Raw genomic sequence first — 21,637 nt, 5'->3', positions numbered from 1 at the left:
AAAACACTTTCCACCTAAGCTCCTCATCCCACCCACTCCTCAATCACTTCCGACAGGCTTCTCTGAATGGAAATCCCAAACTGGGAAGGTTTAGCAAGCCCCCAAACTCTGCTCACATGCCACCTGCGGCATCCGGGGACCCAGAGCCCAGCTTCGCTGCCTTCTCGAGGGCAAACACCGGTCCCAGGATGGAGGAGTCTACTGCACCCCGAGTGGCTCGAGTCCCGGCTCAGCTGCCTCCCTGGCCGAGCGGACCAGAGCCTGGGGCTGCCCCCATCCCCGCAGGACGCAGCCGGCCCGAGGGACTTGGAGCAAGTGGCTCTCGGCCGCCCGGCATCTCCGCCCCACGTCGGTCAGGCCGCCCCCCGCGCTCCCCTCCCGGCGCTCGGGCGCACACGCGGTGCTCACAGCCGGCGCACACGGGGACACGCACCCTCACATGGTCCGGCGGACATCTGCGGACACCCCCACTGCCCCGCCACAACCCCCTCGTTGCAGCCGTGTGGCCCGCGGGGGCTACTCGGACCCCCGGGAGCGGCGGCGGCGGCACCCTCACGCCTCCAGGGTGCCCGAGCCAGCAGTGAGGTCGGGGGGGGGGGGGTTGATGACAGATGGGGCGGAGGGAGGGGCTTCGGGGGGAAGGGGCGGAGCGTCCCAGCCAGGGGGTGCTGGCGGCTGACAGAAAGACCCGGGGCAGCCGGCGGGAGGGGGTGGCGGACACTGCGGGCAGGGCCGGGGGCCAGGTGTGGTGGGAGGAGCTCGCGCAGACACAGGGGGCTGACAGGAGGAGACACACACACACACACGGGGACTGACAGTCGCGGAGGCACACGGGGCCGGCGGGCCGCGGCGGGCGCTCACCTGGCAGCGGCAGCGGCGGGGGCGCCCGCGGCCGGGCTGCTCTCCCCGCGCTCCGGGCCTCCCTCCCGGCGGTCGGCCGGCCGGCCGGCCGGCGCAGGCCTCGCGGAGGCGGCGGCGGCGGCGGCGGCGGCGGCGGCGGCGGCGGCGGCAGCGGCGGCGGCGACGCCGGAGCCGCGGACTGCTGGGCGGCGGGGACGCAGCTGCACCAACCGACTCCGGGCCGCTCGGCTCGGCTCGGCCGCACTCGGAGGCGCTCGGTTCCGCTCGGCCCCGCTCGGCTCGGCTGGGGGCGTGGCCCGAGGCCCCCCGCCCAGGTCGCCTCTGGCGCCCGGGGGGCGGGGCTTTCGTGCGGGCGCGAGCCCCCTGACGTCGCAGAGAGCGGACCTTACCCCGGGCGCATGCGCGGGCGCCGCTCCCGGTTCTCCCCGCGTGGAGGCTGAAGGGGGCGGAGAAGGAGGGGACCGGGGGCGGATGCTGCGGCTCCGGAGGTTCCCGGCTTTTGTACTCCGTATCCTGGTCCTTCTAGAGGACCACCTGAGGAAAGCCACGCCAGGCTGTACTTTCAAAAAGATGCAGGCAGGGCAGGGACCCTGGCCCTTTCCCGGCCCCTCTCCTCCCACTCCCGTGTTTCCCAACGAGCATCGCCTGGGAGTTGGTTTTTCTTTTATCCCACCAGCACAGCACAGCAATTTTTTATCTCTTCTGTTTCTTAACAACGACGACTTCCGATGACTGCTTTCTTAACATTAAGTCTTCAGGTACTTGAGAACTTTCAAGCATCAGTTAGCCCTCTCAGGTACAATAATGCTCTTTTTTCACAGCTTCTGTTGTGGAACCTGTAACTCCTGAGGTGAGGGTGACCCTTTTCTGAGTTTTTGTCACATGTTCCAGGCACCTTTTTTGTTATGGAGTCCATGTCTGTAGCAAATATGCCCAGAAAGTGGTCCCCACCTTTAGAATCTCTCTAGTCTGACATACTTAGGTTGGAATCCCGGGTCTGCATTATACTAGCAGATTAATAATTGGCTGAGTGACTTTGGACATGCTATTTAATCTCTCATCCATAAAAGAGCAATGAAAATATCAGTAATGAAGCCAATAGGAATGACTGAAAGGATTAAATAACAGCACACGTGCAGCTTTCTGCACAGTGCCTGGTGTTCAATAAACAACACTGACTTTAACTTCGGGTTGCATTATAACCTTCAGATCCTGAAAACCAGTGAACATAAACATAAGTGCTGAGCAATATGTCCAACTTGACATGTCCAAAGCCAAACTGTGAAACTTGCCCCTCAACTTGCTCCTTTCACAGTCTTCCCCACCTCAGTTAAGGTCAATTCCATCCTTCCAGTGGCTTCCACCAAACCTTGAAGTCACCCTTGACTCCTCTCTTCCTATTATATCCCACATGTAATCCAGTAGCAAAGTCTGTCAGCTCTACCTTTAAAATACCCTCATTTGAGCCCTCATCTTCTCTGTCCTGGAATATTGCAATAACTTCCAAACTGCTCTCCCTGATTCCACTCTGCTCTCATAGAGCTTGTTCTCAAGCAGCCAGAGAGATTCTTCTAAATCCTAAGTCAAAACCTATTTCCCTCCTCTAAAGCCTCCAATGGCTTCCCATCTCAGTCAGAGCAAAAACCAAAAAATTTTTTTCAAGGGCCTCCAAGATCCTATTTGATCTCCCCCCTCCCACCCTCCTTACACTCCCCCACCTCTCTAACTGCATCTCTGTCCACTCAACCCCCTCACTTCTTCCAGTCACACTAGCCTCCTTCTTGCTCCTGGAACGTGCAGGCTCACTCCTACCCCAGGACCTTTGCACTGAGTGTTTCTTCCCCCAAGATATCAGAAACACATATGCCCTTAATCCAAATTTCTATTCAGAAGTCACCTTCCCAGAAAGACATTCCCAGAACACTCTCCTAAAACATCAAGTCCCAAGCCCCATCATTCCCATCATCTTGCTTTACTTTTCCTCATAGCCCTTATGAGCTCAATAGCATCTGTAATGTTCTGAGGGCAGGAACTTTGTGTTATCCACCTGCAGCATCTGGAACATGGCCTGATGTGCTTAGCTGTTCAATAAATATTTGTCGAATGAGTAAGTATATATACAGTTAACCCTTGAACAACACAGGTTTGAACTGCACATGTCACGGATCTTTTTCAATAAAGACATACCACTGACTCTGCCTATGCTATTCCCCTGCTGAAAAATCACCAATGAGATAAAGTTCAAGTTCCATAGCATGACACACACACACACACACAAAAGACATACCACTGTACTACACGATCCATGGTTGGTTGAATCCGAGGATGCGGAAGCAGGGGTACAGAGGGCCAATTATGGGGCTTGAGCATCCATGGATGTTGGTATCTGCAGCAGATCCTGGAACCAACCCCCCACAGATACTGAGGGACAGCTGTATATAGGATATATTACTCCCGTTTAAAATTTCATTTATTCAACAAACTTTTTCAAGCATCTATTCTGATCCAGCACTGTGGGATACAGAGATAAACAACGCACTCTCCCAACCACTAAGAACTCAGTATTTCAGAGGAGCCAGACATGGAAAGAAAGAATTCTGGAAGAAAATATGTAACACTAGATGTATGTGTCAACTGCTTTCGGAAGCAGAGAGAAGGACATCATTCGTACTATATAGGAGACCATGGAAAGACTTCCCAGAGGAGGTGACAGTGGGGCTGGGTCTAAAGAGTAGATGAGAAGAGGACGCCAGGCAGAGGAAACAGCATGCACTTGACACCAGTGTTGGGAGGTATGTGGCAAATAATGTTTATCCAGGGAGGCAAATCATTTTCCTTCAAAAAACATTTTAAACGAATTCGAGGTGATCCGTATAATAATGTCACCTGCACTCACTCACATTCTGAGGAGCTTTCTCAAGCAGAAAAGAAACTGCCAGAAGTATAGTTGATGCAATAGAATTACAACCCGACCTCTATTCTATAAGACCAGGATAGTGACAGACCCCTTAGCTTAATCAACAGTACATAGTTCATTTCAGAGCGAGGGTCATATCGCTCTCCATGAATCCTTATGTTGCCTTTAGAAAGAATCCCGGAGGCAGTTAGTTTAATATAGTATGTAAGTAAGTAGGATTTAAATCCAGAACTCCTGAGTTTGAATCCTGTCTTCCCCACTTACTTGCTGTGTGAGCTTGAGTAAACTGACTTAACCCCCTAATGTTGTGAGAATTGAGTGAGATAATCCACATGTTGCTGTTACCACGGTGTCTGATGCATGATGAGAACTCAAAAGTTAAAAAGGAAGTCCCATTAGTCTTCTTAAGAAAAGTTCTGAATCCAGCTATGCCAACTTATTGCCTCTCTGCTCTAAATCCACCCTTCCTTGCCTTGCTTTGTGATACTGGAGTAGAATTCTGTCAACATTTCTTTTTTGTCAGTGGCACAATGTTTGGCTTTGTCAGTAGAGAGTGCTAGAGGGACGCTGCTAGACCAGAGGTGAACTCGAACGTCCATAAAAGCCTCCCAGCTCAAGGCATTGTCTGTCCCCACCCATCACTCTTTTTCCCAGTAAATATGTATTGTGCACCTACTATGTACCTGGCTGTGTGTTAGGTTCTGGGTATGCGGCCTTGAATAAAACCAAAGACCTTCATGGAATTTACAGTCTAGTATGTCAGGCAGACATTGGTCAAATAATCAAAAACATAAATCTTACATGGTGCATGGTACCATGAGACCCAGAAATAGGAGGCTTTGGATAAAAGATGTTTAGGGAAATAGTTGGTGTGAGATCTAAAGGGGAAAATAGGGGTTAAACTGGATGTATTGGTGTGCTTGGGCTGCCACAACAAAATACCATAGACCAGGTGGCTTAAACAGCAGAAATTAATATTCTCACAATTCTTGAGGCTGGAAGTCCAAGATCAAGCTTCCAGCCAATTCAGTTTTGCTGAAGACTCTCTTCCTGGCTTGCACATGGCTGCTTTCTCGCTGTGTCCTCATATGTGTGCATGGGGAGAGAAGAAGAGTGAACTTTCTGGTATCTCTTCTTATAAGGACACTAATCCTATGGGATCAGGGGCCCACTCTCATGACCTCATTTAACTTTAATGACTTCCTTACTCCAAATATAGCCACACTGGAAGTTAGGGCTTCGACATATGAATTTTTTGGGTACACATATGTTTAGTCCATAACACTAGGAAAATACGGGAAAGAAGAGTGCTCCCTGTAGAGGAAACAGCACATGCATAGGCCCTGTGGCTGTCAAGGGCACATGGTGATTAAAACAAAGAGGGAGAAGGCACACGGACAATGAGGCAGATAATGGGAGGAGATCAGGCTGGAGAGGTGGACAGTGGCCAGATCATGCAGGGCCTTGAAGGTAATGGTAATAAGTTGAGTTGTATCCTAAGAGCCCTTCAGTAAAGGTGTAGGGACAACGTGCTGGGTGCAGATCAGAATGGAGGGCTCAGAATGGATGCAGGGAGAAAAATAATGAAGCTGTCCAGAGTGTCCAGATTCAGCCCAGGTTATACAGATGGGCACTGGTTGGCCTGGAGGAGACACTGGCCAGCCAAGCTGCCCAGGACCAGGGAAGAGAACTTGCTTCTGGCCCAGGTGAACAGAGGCCTTGGACTACAGAGTCATCCCCAGTCACATTCTCAGCTTCTCTACAGTCCTGGCTTCTCCCCTCCCCTCTTCCACCTGCTAGACCCTGTGCCTTATACCACCTCAGTCAGGACAGCCCACCTCTGTGGCTGGTTCTGTTTCCCTAGCCCTAGTCTGGCCCAGCCTGCCTTCCTCCTTTTCCCACATTGGACCACAGGACTAAGATTCAACATGCTGCCCTCTAATGTAAGTTGGTGCAGCCACTGTGGAAAACAGTATGGAGGTTCCTCAGAAAACTAAAAATAGAATTACCATATGATCCAGCAATCCCACTCCTAGGCATATATCCAGACAAAACTATAATTCAAAAAGATACATGCACCCCTATTTTCATAACAGCAGTATTCACAATAGCCAAGACATGGAAACAACCTAAACGTCCATCGACAGACAAATGGATAAAGAAGATGTGGTATATATATACAATGGAATACTACTCAGTCATAAAAAAAAGAACGAAATAAAGCCATTTGCACCAACACGGATGCAACTAGAGATTATCATACTAAGTGGTGTAAGTCAGAAAGAGAAAGACAAACACCATATCATATCAGGACTTCCCTGGTGGTGCAGTGGTTAAGAATCCGCCTGCCAATGCAGGGGACATGGGTTCGAGCCCTGGTCTGGGAAGATCCCACATGCCACGGAGCAACTAAGCCCGTGAGCCACAACTACTGAGCCTGTGCGCTAGAGCCCGCGAGCCACAAATACTGAGCCTGTGTGCCACAACTACTGAAGCCTGCGTGCCTAGAGTCCATGCTCGCAACAAGAGAAGTGCACCGCAGTGAAGAGTAGCCCCCGCTCACCGCAACTAGAGAAAAGCCCACGCACAGCAACGAAGACCCAACACAGCCAAAAATAAATTAATTAATTAATTTAAAAAAATACATCCAGTCTGATTTTCTATGGCTTTAGAATCTTTACAAATTTTTTTCTTTCTTTAAAGTGGTTGCCCAAAATTAACACTTTGTGGGTTTTTTAAATATCATAGATACTCTACAGGCCAAATATTGCTAATGTATTTGAATCAAACTGATATTTCATAGTAAAATCACAAACCATACATGTTTATTAGAGTTATTGCCAATAAACTCCCAATTAAATAGAAACAAAAGTAATTTGAGTCACAGAAGGAGAAGAGAGAGTGGAAAGAAAAAAAATATTTGAAGAGATGATAGCTAAGAATGTTTCAAAATTAATAAAAGATATTCACAGGTTCAAGAGGCTCAGCAAATAAATAATACATTGACTACTATATAAAGAAAACCACATCTTAGACACAACATAGTCAAACTACTAAAAGCCAACAACATAGTCAAACTACTTAAAAGTAGGCAGAAGAAAAAGTAAGACATATTTCAGAGAAACAACAATTAGAATGACAACCTGCTTCTCATCAAAAAGAAGATAGAAGACTAAAATGATATCTTTAAAGTTTACGGGGGGAAGAAAACTGCCAACCAAGAAATTTTGTACTCAGTGAAAATAGCTTTCAAAAATTAAATTAAATAAAGACATTTTCAGACAAGCAACTTGGAGAATTCAATGCCACAAGCCTATACTACAAGAACTAAAAGTTTTTCAAGTCAAAGAAAAACAATTCTAGGTAGAAGCATAGATCTATAAGACAAAATGAAGATCATAGGAAAGGGTATATATGTGGATAAATATAAAAACTCTAAATTTAAAATAAATTACTATTTAACGCAACAACAACAATGTACTGTGGATTTGTAACATGCAGAAGTAAAACATATGACAAAAATACCATACAAGATAGGAGCAGTAAAGGGAATTGCACTGTTATAAGGTTCTTACATTGTGTGGAATATTGTAAAATACTAATTCAAATTATTACGCAATAAGTTAAGAATGTATATTATAATCTCTAAAGCAAGCACTTAAAATATGTATTAAAAATGGTTTATCTAAAATCCAATGGGAAAGGAATTGAAAGCAGGGTCTCAAAGAGATATTTGTACACTCATATTCATAGCATCATTAGCCTAAAGGCATCCAATAGCCAAAAGGTAGAAGGAACCCAAATGTTCATTGACAGATGAATGGAAAAACAAAATGTAGTATATACATACAGTGGAAATTATTCAGTCTTAAAAAGAAAGAAAATTAAATTCTGACAAATGCTACAACATAGATGAACTTTGAGGATATAATGTTAATTGAAAATAAACCAGTCACAAAAAGACAAATACTGTATGACTCCATTTATATGAAATACGTAGAATGGTCAAATTCATACTGATAGAAAGTAGAAGGATGGTTGCCATGGATTCCGGGGAGGGATGAATGGGAAGTTATTGTTTAATGGATATAGCATTTCAGTTTTGCAAGATGAAAATGGTTCTGGAGATTGGTTGCACAAAAATGTGAATGCACTTAAAACTAGTAAACTGTACATTTATAAATGGTTATAACAGTAAATTGTGTGCTATGTACATTTTACCACAATTTTAAAAATCTAATACAGAAGATAAAATGGAATAATAAAAAACATTTGGCTGATCCAAAAGAAGGAAAACAGGAACAAAACCCAGGCAGGACAAATAGAAGAGAAACAACAAGATTATAGATGTAAAAGATTTGGAACCATACCTGTAAGTGTGTTAAATGTAAGTGGACTAAATATTCAAATAAAAAGAAAAAAATTGACAGGCTGAATTTAAACAAACAAACAAAAAACAACACTCAACTATCTGATGTTAATAAGAGACACACTTTATTATAAGGACATATAGGTTTAAAAGATAAAAGAATGGAAATATTCTAGCTAATATTTAAATAAGAAATAATACTTATACAAATTCTCTCAGAAAATAGAGGAAACACTTCCCAACTTATTTTACAAGGTCAGCATAATCCTACTACCAAAACCTGGTATGAACATGACAAAAAGAAAATATCACAGACCAATATCTCTCATGACCATAAATGCAACAACTCTTAACAAAATGTTAGCCAAATCAAATCCAGCAATAAATAAAAATGGTAATAAATCACAACTAAGTGGATTTTATCCCAGGAATGCAAATTGGTTTAACATTTAAAAACTACCAACCACATTAACAGCATAAAAGGGAAAAATAATTTGATCATCTGAATAGGTGCTGAAAAAGCATCTGATAAAATTCAACATCTACTCACAATAAAAACTCTCAGCAACCTAAGAATAGGAAAGAACTTCTCAATCTGATATAGGGTATGTAAAAACTCTAGAGTTAACACCATCCTTAATGGTAAAATATTGAACATTTTCCTCCCTAAAGTCAGGAACAGAGCAAGGATATCAGCTAACACCACCTCTAATCAACATTTTACTAGATGTCCTAGCCAGGGCAGTAAGGCAAAAAAGAAAAAGTCATAAAGACAGGAAAGAATAAAATAAAACTATCTTTATTCAAAGATGACATGATTGTGTAGCTAGAAAATCCTAAGGAATCTCAAACAAACTTTCAGAACTAAAAAATGACTGTCTTAGTCTGGCTGCTATAACAAAATAGCACACGGTAGCTTGTAAACAATAGAAATTTATTTCTCACAGTTCTGGAGGCTGGAAGTCTGAGATCAGGGTGCCACCATGGTCAGGTTCTGATGAAGGCTCTCTTCTGGGTTGCAAAATCAATATACCAAAATCAACCTTATTTCTATACTCCAGCAAGAATCAGAAAAGAGTTTTTAAAAAGAATAGTCAAAATAGTTTTGAAATAGCGAAAAAAAAAAAAAAAAAACCAAGTATCTATAGATGGATCTTACAAAAAACATGTAAGACCTCTATGGCGGAAACCACGAACATTTTAATAGATATTAAAGAATAAATGAATAATGGACAAAAATACCATGTTAATTAGATGAAAAGACCCAATAATGTAAAGCTATCATTCTCTCCAGTTGGTCTATAGAGTCAAAGCAATCCCAGTTGATTTTCATATGGAACACGACAAGATGATTCTAATGTAAAATTCATGTGAAACTGCAGAAAGCCAAGAACAGCTAAGATACTCTTGAAGAAGTACAAGGTGGGAAGATTTACTCTATCAGCTAATAAGACTTATAATAAAGCTCTAATAACTACGACAGTATGGTATTGGCACAAGAGTAGACGAAAACTAATGGACAGAAGAGAGACACCCCCCCCCCAAAAAACCCCAGATTAATAATAAAGATAGCACTGCAGAACAGTGTGGGGTAATGATCTTTTGAATAAATAGTGTTGAGTCAATTTAATATCCATATGGGAAAAATGATATTGGAACCCTATCTCACACCATACTGAAAAGCCAACTTCTGATGGATTATGGACCTAAATATGAAAAGTAAAACAATAAACATGGCCTGACACACAGAAGAAACTCAATAAATGAATGGGTGTATATATGGGATGCGTTATTCCAATTTAACTTCATTTATTCAATAAACAAAAAACCAATTTCTGTTGGATTATGGACTTAAATATCTAAGGTAAAACAACACAGATTTAGAAGATAACATACAATAATATTTTCATGACCTCAAGGTAGAAAAGGTTTTCTTAAACAAGACAGAAAAAGCACTAATCACAAAGGAAAGACTGATAAATTGGACTTTTTTTTTTTTTTACAGTTAAGAGCTTCTGTTCATCAAGAAACATTATTAGCAGAGTGAAGAGGGAAGCTACAGAGGAGAAAGATTTGCAATGCATATAACTGACAAAGGGTTTATATCCAGAATATACAAAAAAAAAAAAAAAACCTACTATAAATAAATAATGAAAAGATTGCCCAATAGAAAAGTGGGCTAGAACAGGCTCTTCACTTCACATCAAGAAAATCCAAATGGCCAACAACATGAAAGGTGTTTAGCCTCCTTAGTAATCAAGAAAATGAACCACAGTGAGCAACTACTACAGACCCACCAGATGCTAAAAGTACAAACTCTGACAGTACCAACAGCTGGTGAGAACTGTTGGTGAATGTACAAGGCGAGCTCGTATATATTGCTGGGGCACAGTGTACGTGTATAATCATTTTGGAAAACAGTTTGGCATTATTTTTCAGAATTAAGCCTAAGGCATACTTAAAACCCAGCAATTCTGCTCCAAAGTATATACCTAAGAGAAAAACATGCTCAGGTAGAGCAGTAGATACGTACCAAAATGTTCACAGCAGCATTATTTATAATAGTCCCAAGTTGGAAACAACCCAAATGTCAATTAGTAGTTGACAGGATAAATAAATTGTGGTATATTCACCCAATGGAATGCTATATGCTGCACTAAAAGTGAATGAACTACAGCTGCACACAACAACATGGAAGACTCTGACAAATAACGTGGAGTGAAAGAAGCCAGACAGAAAAGAGCACACACTTAATGATGGCCTTTATATAAAACCCATAACCAGACAAAACTAAATATGCCCCTGCCCCCACAGACTTCCTCCACTCCTGTACGTATGAGATATGAGAACAGCAGTAACAAAAGATGAATTTGAAAACAAGTTGAGGAATCATTCTTTTGCCCTCAGCCACAATCAGCCCACTGCTGGAATATCTCCTGTTTGGAGGGATGATAAGAGAAAATGACTGGGAGGTGAACTGAAGGAAATTATTGACATAGCTCTCTGATGTTGGGGTGGAGAATGATAGAGTCAGGCACCCTTCTGTCAGGGTCCATTGTGATGGCCTCAGTGACATTTTAATAAAGTCACTCAAAGTTAGGGGACCATAATGACAAATTTCTAGTGTGTTAAACCTTCACTGGAAACCTGGAGACCATGATAAGGGCTAACAGGTATGGATAGTTTCTGAGGTGCAAGGTGCAATGGGGCCATGCAGCTTTTGCAAGATTCCCAATAACAAATACAATTTAGTTTGGTATACGTTCTTCCAGATTTTTTCAGGGTACCTAAACATTTTTTTGTTATTATAACTATGGGATTATATTACACACACTGCTGAAATTTTTTTTCCTAACTTAATAGGTGTTCAACATCTGTTGAACTTCATACTTTGTGGGGAGATGGATATATTCAGTAGCTTGATAGCGGTGATGGTTTCATGGGTATCTACACATGTCAAAACTCAAATTGTACGCTTTAAATATATGGGGTTTATTGTATATCACTCATATCTCAGTAAAACTGGGAAAGCACTGTACTTTAAATCTCTTTTACTGTTTTCCCTACCTAACACTTTACGTTTCATCCATGCTGTTGGATGTACATCTAACTCATCATTTCTCAGTGCTGTATAGAATTCCAAGGTCTGCCTCCACCATGGTTTACTAACTCACTTCTGCCTCTTGCTCACCTATCTTGTCTTCTTATGTATCTGAACAAACTTTCTTTAAAACATATTTCAAGGAGTAAGATTGCTGAATTCTCTGCCCCATGCATACTTACTTTTGCTGAAAACTGCCTGTTAATTTTGCTTATTTTATGGAAGGACTGAGCAAGTTTCCATTTCTGCCAGCTGAGCATGAGAGTTCCCAGTCTCTTCACCTGGATTTCTGACCCTTCATGCAGCAACAGGACAGAAGGCATGGATGTCGTTCTCGGTGCCCAGCCCCCCACCCCTCCCCACACTCAATTTGGTATAGACTTCATGGTTGCTGACAAATAATTGTTCAGTGTGTGACACATGGCTTTGGCCATTCCCTAGTGTTTAACAGATGGAATTTCTATTTTCACTTGTTTTTTAAATCCTGTTTTTGGGGAGAGGTGCAGGTGAGAGACGGGAGCTCTGTAGCCTGTCTTTCCAGGGCACTCCCTGGCAACCTTCAAAGGTCCCACCTACATGAAGGAACTGGGCCCCTGTGCTTAGGCCAGTGTTTTAAGCTGCAAGGAATGTGGTGACTCAGCTGGTCGTCCAGGGACACCTCGGTGAACAAGGCAGAGGGAAGGAAGTCATTACACAGACAGCTGGGTTGTAAAAAACAAAAATACTCCACACACCAAGCTTTACAAAGCAGTGTGGCTGTGTGTCCCGTGACTTAACGGGACTGCTTCTGCCACATGGCCCTCCAGCCCACAATATGTGGCCCCCAGCTCATGACACGTGGCACCCAGCTCAGAATATGTGGCACGCAGCCCTTACTCACTGCTGGCTGCTCCTCAAGCCGCTTGGAAAGCTGACTGGGTGGGGACCCCAGGAAAATCCATGACTGTCTTCTCCCTTCCACCCTCTCCTACTGCTTCCTGCATCATCTCTTCTCTCCTTGCTCCTTCCTCTTGAATTCTCTTGCCCTTAAAGAAATTTAAAAAATATGGAATTTAGTATTCAGTGGGAGACTTGGCAGAGATACAGCAAGATCCAAACACTGACCCCCTAGGAAGGCCCTACTGTGTCAGGCAGATACTGGCAACAAGTCATGTCACCTGTACAAGATCCAGAGCACGGTGAGAGAGGCCAGAGGGAGACAGGCCAGAAGCAAGGGATGGAGACTCCAAGGTGGAGGCAAGACCATTGAAGATGTGGACTCTCACCCAGGCTTCTTTATTGGATACCTACTATGTGCCAGACCCCATTCTTGGGATGTATCAGTGAAGACAGATCTTATCTTCATAGGACCTACATTCTCAAAGGGGGAGACAGATAAACATCAAATATCAGAAATAAGTCAATTATATAGCATGTGCATGGGTGGTTAGTGTTACTTTAAAAGATCAGAACAGGGAAAGATGCATGGGAGTGGTCACGGTAGAAAGGTGACATCTGAGTGCTCCTAAGCGGGTGAGGGAGTGAGTCACGTGGATGTCTGGGGAAAGAGCCTTCTGAACAGAGGAAACCTCCAGGGCAAGGGGGAGTGTGCCTGTGTGCTTAAACATCCATGAGGTGGTAACCCTGGTGGCTGCAGAGTAAGTGCCTGCGGGGAGTGTAGTGGGAGGGCACAGCAGAGAGGTGGGAGGTGTGAGGGTGGGAGCCATTGGAGGGTCCTGAGCAGAGATCTAACCCGAACTGACATCCCGCTGTCAGATGGCTTTGACCGCTGAGAGTCCAATGCCAGCAGAGTGCAAAATGAAAGTGCCAATCTTGCCGAAGGTGTAGAGTTTATGAAGTTGATGAGAGTGACGTTGAATACAGGTAGAATCATACAAAGCATTAGAAGATGACGGCCTGTCATTGTTAACAGGGCAGGAATTTCAGAAGAATAAGTAAGGGTTATGAGAAGGCTTTGGGGAAACCAAAGGAGCCCAGAAGCAATTTTTGATAGTTGTGCTTTTTCAGCAAATGCAATGCTCCATGAAGGATGTCATACCATGTAATCTATACCCTGCTCCCAAATCATTTATTCTTTAGTCATACTAAAAATTAGGCTAAAGTGGTATGCACAACAAAAATTTTATTAAGTATAAGATAATAACATTTTGCTCAGTATACGTTTGAGTATATATTAATAACTGGTTTCCTTTTCTTCATATGTAACAATGCTTCCCACTTTACTAGGTTGAGTAAAGATTAAATAAGAGCATTCACTCACTAACACATGCAACTAATACTTATTACAGGTCTTATTCTAAGTGACAGGCACCAAGTGAGGCTCTAGGGTACAGTGATGAACAGAAAGTACCCTCATGAAGACATAGCATTCATCAAATGGTATATATATAAAGTTCACGTAAAAGACTAAGATGAAAAAGCACATGATGCTATGAGAGCCTATGTAAGGGAAATTTAACCTAGCCAGAAGGTGTATTAGTTAGCTATTGCTATAACAAATCACTACCACCTTAGGGCTTTAAACAACATACATTTATTATCTCAGTTTCTGTGAGAGTCGGGAATCTGAGCATGGCTTAGCTGAGTCTCTGCCTTAGGGACTCACAAGGCTGTAATCAAGGTGACAGCTTGGCTGCATTCTCATCTGGAGACTCAGTTGGGGAGGAATTGCTTCCAAGCCCCCTCAGGTTGTTGGCAGGATTCATTTCCCTGTGGCTGTAGAACCGAGGACCCTGGCTTCTCGCTGACTGTCAGCTTCTAGAGGCCACCCAGAGCTCCTTGCCATGTTTGCTTCCTCTACATGTCTGTTTACTTCATCAAGTGAGCAAGGAGAGTCTCCAGGGCTAGTCTGCTAGCAAGACTCTTTTTTTTAGTAAATTTATTTATTTATTTATTTATTTATTTATTAATTATGGCTGTGTTGGGTCTCCGTTTCTGTGCGAGGGCTTTCTCTAGTTGTGGCAAGCGGGGGCCACTCTTCATCGCGGTGTGCAGGCCTCTCACTATCGCGGCCTCTCTTGTTGCGGAGCACAGGCTCCAGACGCGCAGGCTCAGTAGTTGTGGCTCACGGGCCCAGCTGCTCCGCAGCATGTGGGATCCTCCCAGACCAGGGCTCGAACCCGTGTCCCCTGCATTGGCAGGCAGATTCTCAACCACTGCGCCACCAGGGAAGCCCCTAGTAAATTTATTTATTTATTTATTTTTGGCTGCACTGGGCCTTCGTCGCTGCACGTGGGCTTTCTCTAGTTGAGGCAAGCGGGGGCTATTCTTCGTTGCGGTGCACGGGCTTCTCATTGCGGTGGCTTCTCTTGTTGTGGAGCAAGGGCTCTAGGCGCGCATGCTTCAGTAGTTGTGCCACGCGGGCTTAGTTGCTCCACGGCATGTGGGATCATCCTGGACCAGGGCTCAAACCCGTGTTCCCTGCATTGGCAGGCGGATTCTTAACCACTGTACCACCAAGGAAGTCCAAGACTCTTATGTGATGTAATGTACTATGGGAGGTGACATCCCATTACCTTTGCTATATTCCACTGGTTAAAAGCAAGTCACAGGCCCCACTCACACTCAAGAGGAAGGGATTACACAAAGGCATGAACACCAGGAGGTGGGAATACAGGGGGTGACCTTAGAGTCTCTCTGCCACTGAAAGCTTTCCTGAGGAAGGAACAATGGAGCCGGAATCTAAAAAATGAGTTAACTATATGGACAGGAGAGGGAACCACTGCCCAGGTAGAGAGAACAATGTGGGCAGGACAGTGCATATAACATTTACAAAGGATCTAGCTCAGTGACTACCAATACTGTGTCACTCTCCTGCTCAGCAACCATCAATGGCTCCTCAATGCCCACGGTTTTGCCCCATATTCAAGGTCAGACAGGCCATCTCCTTGCACTCACTTTCATGGTTTCACTCACCACTTCCACGGCTTCACTCACAACTTCCACCCACTTACACTGTGCCTGACCCTCCTGTACATACTCCATCTATATATAATTCAAGGCCCAGCATCAACTGATCTCTAAACAATATTTTTGAACATCTATTATCATTCTATTTACGAACGAAATTTAAATCTTTTGAACATCCATGCTAGACCCTCCTTGAATTGAAAAGCATACTGAGACATGATTCTGGATGCCAGATGGAGGGGAATGGGGCCAGAAAGTATATCTAAATAAAAAGAGGAAAAATAAGAGGTCCCCTTGCTGAAGGTCCAGCCCATGGGACAGCTGGTAAGTCCTGCAGGGATTTTAGAACACACAGAAAGCTCCACTTCATAGAGTGGTTAATGATCTTTTCGTTTTCTTCCCTAGGCTAGAAATCACAAATGGATTCCAAAAGAGTTCCGTCAAACTGACGTTTTTCCGGGAAGGACAGTTGGAGCGGGGAACTGCCCAGCCGCAGCCCACACTGCCAGGCAACCTGGCCAGGCCGGGCCAGTCCTCGGCTGGCACCAACGGCTTGGTTGGCAGGAGTAGGGGACAGCAACGGAAGTCTCCTGCCCTCCAGCCTAGGGATCCCTGACCGCATCCAGAGCCTGTCCCTGAAGGGCCTGGGAGAAGAGGCCCCAGTAGCACCGCAGCCTTAGCCACATCAGCAGGGAAAGAGAACAAGGAAGGGAAAAGCAACCCAGATCGCAGCCCAGAAGCTAGCTTCCTCCAGCCAGCAGCTGCAGGAGGGGCTGAGTCTGGGGGCGAGGCCGGCGTTGGGGGCGGACCATGGGGGGCGGGCCGGTAGTGGTGGGCGGGGTCGGGGGTGGCTGCTTCCCCAGCCCCACCCCTTAGCCCCGGAAGGAGCAGGCCTTGGACGCTGCAACTCCACCTGCCCAAAGCTGTGATTGGGGGCTGAGTCTCTGCAGCTGCCTTGGAGGTCAGAAGCAGGCTGGATCTAGGGGCGACGGAAGGCCTGACACCCCATGGGTCTCTCCTCGCCGCCCTCCCCTCCCCTACTATCTTCCCTAGTGCCCGCTCCACATGGAAGCCGGAGGGCTTTTTCTCAATATCCATTAAAGCTTCTTCCTTTGCTTTGAGGGCAGAGGACCCTGCACTCCCTCTCCCAACAAACACACTATCTGATTCCTCCCCCCGCCCCCTACTCACACTGTCACAGCTTCCGTCATGAACTATCGAACTTCCCTGGTGGTCCAGTGGTTAAGAATCCGCCTGCCAATGCAGGGGACACGGGTTTGATCCCTGGTCCGGGAAGATCCCACATGCCGCGGAGCAACTAAGCCCGTGCGCCAAAACTACTGAGCCTGCGCTCTAGAGCCCGCAAGCCACAACTACTGAGTCCGAGTGCCACAACTACTGAAGCCCGCGGGCCTAGAGCCCATGCTCCGCAACAAGAGAAGCCACCTCAATGAGAAGCCTGTGCACGGCACCGAAGAGCAGCCCCCGAGAAAGCCTGTGCGCAGCAACGAAGACCCAACGCAGCCAAAAAATAAATTAAAAAAAAAGACTGAACTATCCCCAGGTAGCTCTGCCCGGCCTCTGTACAAACTAGTCAGTACACTTGTAACACCGTTCCCACCCTTCTTCATCTAACTAATTCCAATTTATTTTTCAGGCTTAGATAGATATCTAGTCGGGAAAGCTTTCCTGGACCCTCCCATCCTGCTACCTTACATCACAATTGCCTGACTGCCTGTCTGTTCTTCTTCTTTCCCTTTCCCCTCCCCCCACCAAGACTGTGCCGTCGCTGCAGCACCTCCAGTGCCTCACCCAGGCATGGGGCTCAGAATGATCATAAATGCCCTGCCTGGCGGTCCTCTACACCTCTATATCCTCTATACCTCTGCCTGGATGGGAGGCTCCTGCAGTTACTTCATGTCTTAGAACAACAGGTCGCAAACTAGAAACACTTTGGTGTAGGGGAAGGGAGCTGGGCCCCACCCTCAGAGTTTCTGATTCAGTAGGTCTGGAGTTGGGCCTGAGAATGTGCATTTCTAACAAGTTCCCAGGTGATGTTGCAGCTGCTGGCCCAGGGACCACACTTTAAGAATCATGTCTGGGACTTCCGTGGTGGTACAGTGGTTAAGAATCTGCCTGCCAATGCAGGGGTCACAGGTTCGAGCCCTGGTCTGGGAAGATCCCACATGCCGCAGAGCAACTAAGCCTGTGCGCCACAACTACTGAGCCTGTGCGCTAGAGCCCGCGAGCCACAAATATTGAGCCTGTGTGCCACAACTACTGAAGCCTGCGTGCCTAGAGCCCATGCTCTGCAACAAGAGAAGCCACCACAATGAGAACCCTGCGCACTGCAACGAAGAGTAGCCCCTGCTCGCCTCAACTAGAGAAAGCCCACATGCAACAACAAAGACCCAACACAGCCAGAAATAAAATAAATAAATAAAATAAATAAATTTATTAAAAAAAAAAAATCATGTCTTATGACCTACAGACTAGGAGAAGATATTTGCAAATGACGCAGGGCTTAATTTCCAAAATATAGAAACAGCTCATACAACTCAATATCAAAAAAACAAACAACCCAATCAAAAAATGGGCCGAAGACCTAAATAGACATTTCTTCAAAGAATCATACAGATGGCCAAATAAATGCTGGTGAGGGTTGGAGAAAAGGGAACCCTCCTACACTGTTGGTGGGAATGTAAATTTATGCAGCCACTATGAAAAACAGTATAGAGGTTCCTTAAAAAACTAAAAATAGAGCTACCATATGATCCTGCAATTCCACTCCTGTGCATATATCTAGAAAAGATGAAAACTCTAATTCAAAAAGATACATGCACCCCAATGTTCACAGCAGCACTATTTACAATAGCCAAAACATGGAAGCAACCTAAGTGTCCATCAACAGATGAATGGATAAAGATGTGGTATACTCAGCCATAAAAAAGAATGAAATATTGCCAATTGCAGCAACATGGATGGACCTAGAGATTATCATGCTAAGTGAAGTTAGACAGAGAAGGACAAATATTATATATCACTTATATGTGGAATCTAAAAAATAATACAAATGAAGTTATTTACAACACAGAAACAGACTCACAGACATAGAAAACAAACTTATGGTTACCAAAGGGGAAAGGGGGAGAGGGATAAATTAGGCGTATAGGATTAACAGATACACACTACTATATATAAAATAGATAAACAACGAGGATTACTGTATAGCACACGGAACTATATTCAATATCTTGTAATAACCTGTAATGGAAAAGAATCTGAAAAAGAATATATATATATATATATATATATATATATATATATATATAGAAAACCAAATCACTTTGCTGTACACGTGAAAGTAACACAATATTGTAAATCAACTATACTTCAATTAAAAAAAAAAAGAATCACATTTTAGAGCATCAGTTTCTTCACTGGTAAAATAGGATAACTACTGTCCCTCCTGTACTAGGTTTTGTGACAATCAAATGAGACAATGCGAATGAAAAACTCAGCATGTTGCCTGCACCCAGTAGGTGCTTAATAAGTGTTTGCAATTACTACAGGGAATGGGCAGGAGAAACGCCAGGCAGGGAAAACATGAGAAGGGGCAGAGGTGGGAAAGGGCCCAAGCAGGGCAGCTGGCCTGGCAGAAGAGCAGGGCCTAGCATAGCAGCCAGGGAGTCCTAGTTGCTCTATGGAAGCAGCTGGGAGCCACACATAGTTCTGGAGCAGGGCAGTGACAGGTGGAAGCTGTATGTGGCAACATTAAGCAGGAGGCCATTGCAAACCCCATGTGCTGAGTACTCCTTGGCTGTTTGACCAGTCATAGGGATGCCAGATTCAACCAATAAAAATAAAGGATATCCCATTAAATTTGAATTTCAGATGCCAATGAATATTTTTTTTAGTATAAGTATGTCCCAAATATTGCATGGGACATACTTACACTAAAAAATCTTTTGCTATGTATCTGAAATTCAAAGTTAACTGGGCATCCTTTATTTTTATTTGCTAAATCTGACCATCCTGGCCAGACATCAACTGCCTGTCGCCCAACCTACGAGTCTGCCTCCTGCAGGGAGCCCGTGCAGGTTCCTCTGCTTCCCTTCCCACCTTCAACAGGGCCACCAGGAGTGGTTGAGGAGACACTCCTGCAGCCAGTCTTGCTGCCCATGACAAGTGGCCACAGCTGCAGACCTGGGTGAATGTGTCCTCCCACTTCATGCCAGGTTCACCCAGCAAGAAAGCAGTGGGGCGCAATAAATAATCATTGGGTCTGAGACTTAAAGAACATATGGCCACCAAGTTCTATGAAGAAGGCAGTGCCCCCTACACTGATGGGTTACTCAAAAAACAAACAGTGGTGTAAGCCCCGCCCCCCTGCCCACAACCGGTGAGGGAGAGGAGAAAATTGCCTCTATCCTTAACACCAGAAATGGGCATACACAAGCGCTCATGCTGCTTGCACGCTCCAAGGACGCCTTGGAAATGGTGATGTAAACCGCTGCCTAGAACAGGGTGGTCCCTGCCTCGTACATTTCAGTTGGGTATTAGGACAAGTCATACTAGAGGCTGCCTGTATTCCCCACCACCGTAAGCATCAAATCCCAGATGATTCATTGTTCTGGAAACAAGCCTGTCGGAAATCCAATTTCTGCAACAACCTTTATGTCAACTTTTTTTTTTCTCTAAGAAGGAACAATGAAAACAATGTGTACTCCATTTTTTTTTTTAATGTGATAAACATTGTTGAACACCTAGTGTTTGCCCTGCGCTGTGTTCAGCGTTTTATTTAGCTCTGTAGTTCTCAGCCTTGGCTGCACATTACAATCACCTGGAGAGTTGTTTTTTTTTTTAATTTCCACACCCCAGGCATCAGTATTTGCCAAGGGCGTAGTGACTTCAGTGTGCAGCCAAGGTTGAGAACCACTGATTTAGTTCATCCTGTTTAATCCACACAATACAATCCTGCAAGGTAGATTTTATCTCCATCTTGCAGATGAGGAAATTGAGGCTCAGAGAGGTAGCGTTACTATGGCATCTGCAGCCATAACCCCTGATCTGTCCTTCCTTCCCTCCCAGCCTCCCTTGAAGGATACCTGATGTTTCCAGTTTTTCACTGTTGAATATAGTAGCTATATACAATGCTTCCACAGACATGTTTGTGGCATGGCTCTGCCGTCTGGCCACCTTAAAATAGCTCTGCTCCCATCAGAGCTCTTCTGAGATACCAGCCAGGCACAGCCTGGTTTCAGGACTGACACCAAATGACTTTTGCTAAAGCAAGGACAACTGAGGCCAGTCACTTCCAGACAGGTCGTGTCATCTTGAGTCAGAACAATAGCGGACACTTCTCACTCCCTACCGCCCAGTACTTTCTAAGCCTGACTATTTGCCATTGTGCCCCACCCCTCCGAGCTTTTCCTGGGTTCCCGCCCTCTTTACAGCAAACTCCCTCACCTCCTGACTTTCCTCGGAGCATCTTCTTAGCAGGGGCCGTCCATCCTCACAGGTTGTGGGAGACGTCTTTGGTACAGGACAAGCCACCAACCACAGATCCAAAGGATAAAACCATTCCCTGGCCCAAGCCTCGATCCTTCAAATCTTCGCGCACCCGGGCTTACCTGTTTCCCTCTTGGTGCCTGCCGGCGGAGAGGATGCGCAACTGGGCGAGAAGGCTGGTCATCGCCTGTCCTCTGCTGGCCAGTGGAGGTATTGACCCCGCTTCCGCTCCACCAGGGCATCAACTGGATGGAACGCAGACTGGGCATTTATTGAGCTCCTGCTGTATGTATGTCAGGACTGAACTGGACACTGGGGTGTAAGGATGAAGGCGACCTGCTCTCACGGAATTCAAATTCAGAGAGGCTGACAATAATCAAATAGTTATTCAAGCGAATATGAAATTACAGCTGTGGGCTCTGTGAGTGTATAATACGAGGGTCCGGTCCAGCCTTCGGGGTGGTGGTGG

At 45.2% G+C, this 21,637-nt stretch overlaps 1 protein-coding gene across 4 annotated transcripts in view; it reads right to left on the bottom strand.

The window, feature by feature from the left end:
* Positions 1–21,413, bottom strand: part of ZHX3 (zinc fingers and homeoboxes 3) — a 134,102-nt gene extending 112,689 nt beyond the window's left edge. Inside the window, exon 1 of one of the 4 annotated variants that reach the window (XM_061210250.1) lies at positions 21,291–21,413. The gene's annotated coding sequence lies outside the window, so the exon portion shown is untranslated. Of the gene's footprint in view, positions 1–433; positions 568–861; positions 925–12,628; positions 12,764–21,290 lie in introns of those variants that run through there. The other 3 variants (XM_061210249.1, XM_061210248.1, XM_061210247.1) reach the window with 3 other exon arrangements.
* Between the last annotated feature and the right edge of the window lie 224 nt (positions 21,414–21,637).

This window comes from Eubalaena glacialis, chromosome 13, assembly GCF_028564815.1.
Source record: "Eubalaena glacialis isolate mEubGla1 chromosome 13, mEubGla1.1.hap2.+ XY, whole genome shotgun sequence".
NCBI lineage: Eukaryota > Metazoa > Chordata > Mammalia > Artiodactyla > Balaenidae > Eubalaena > Eubalaena glacialis.
The sequence above is the reverse complement of the archived record's forward strand: the minus strand, read 5'-3'. Positions and strand labels throughout refer to the sequence as shown.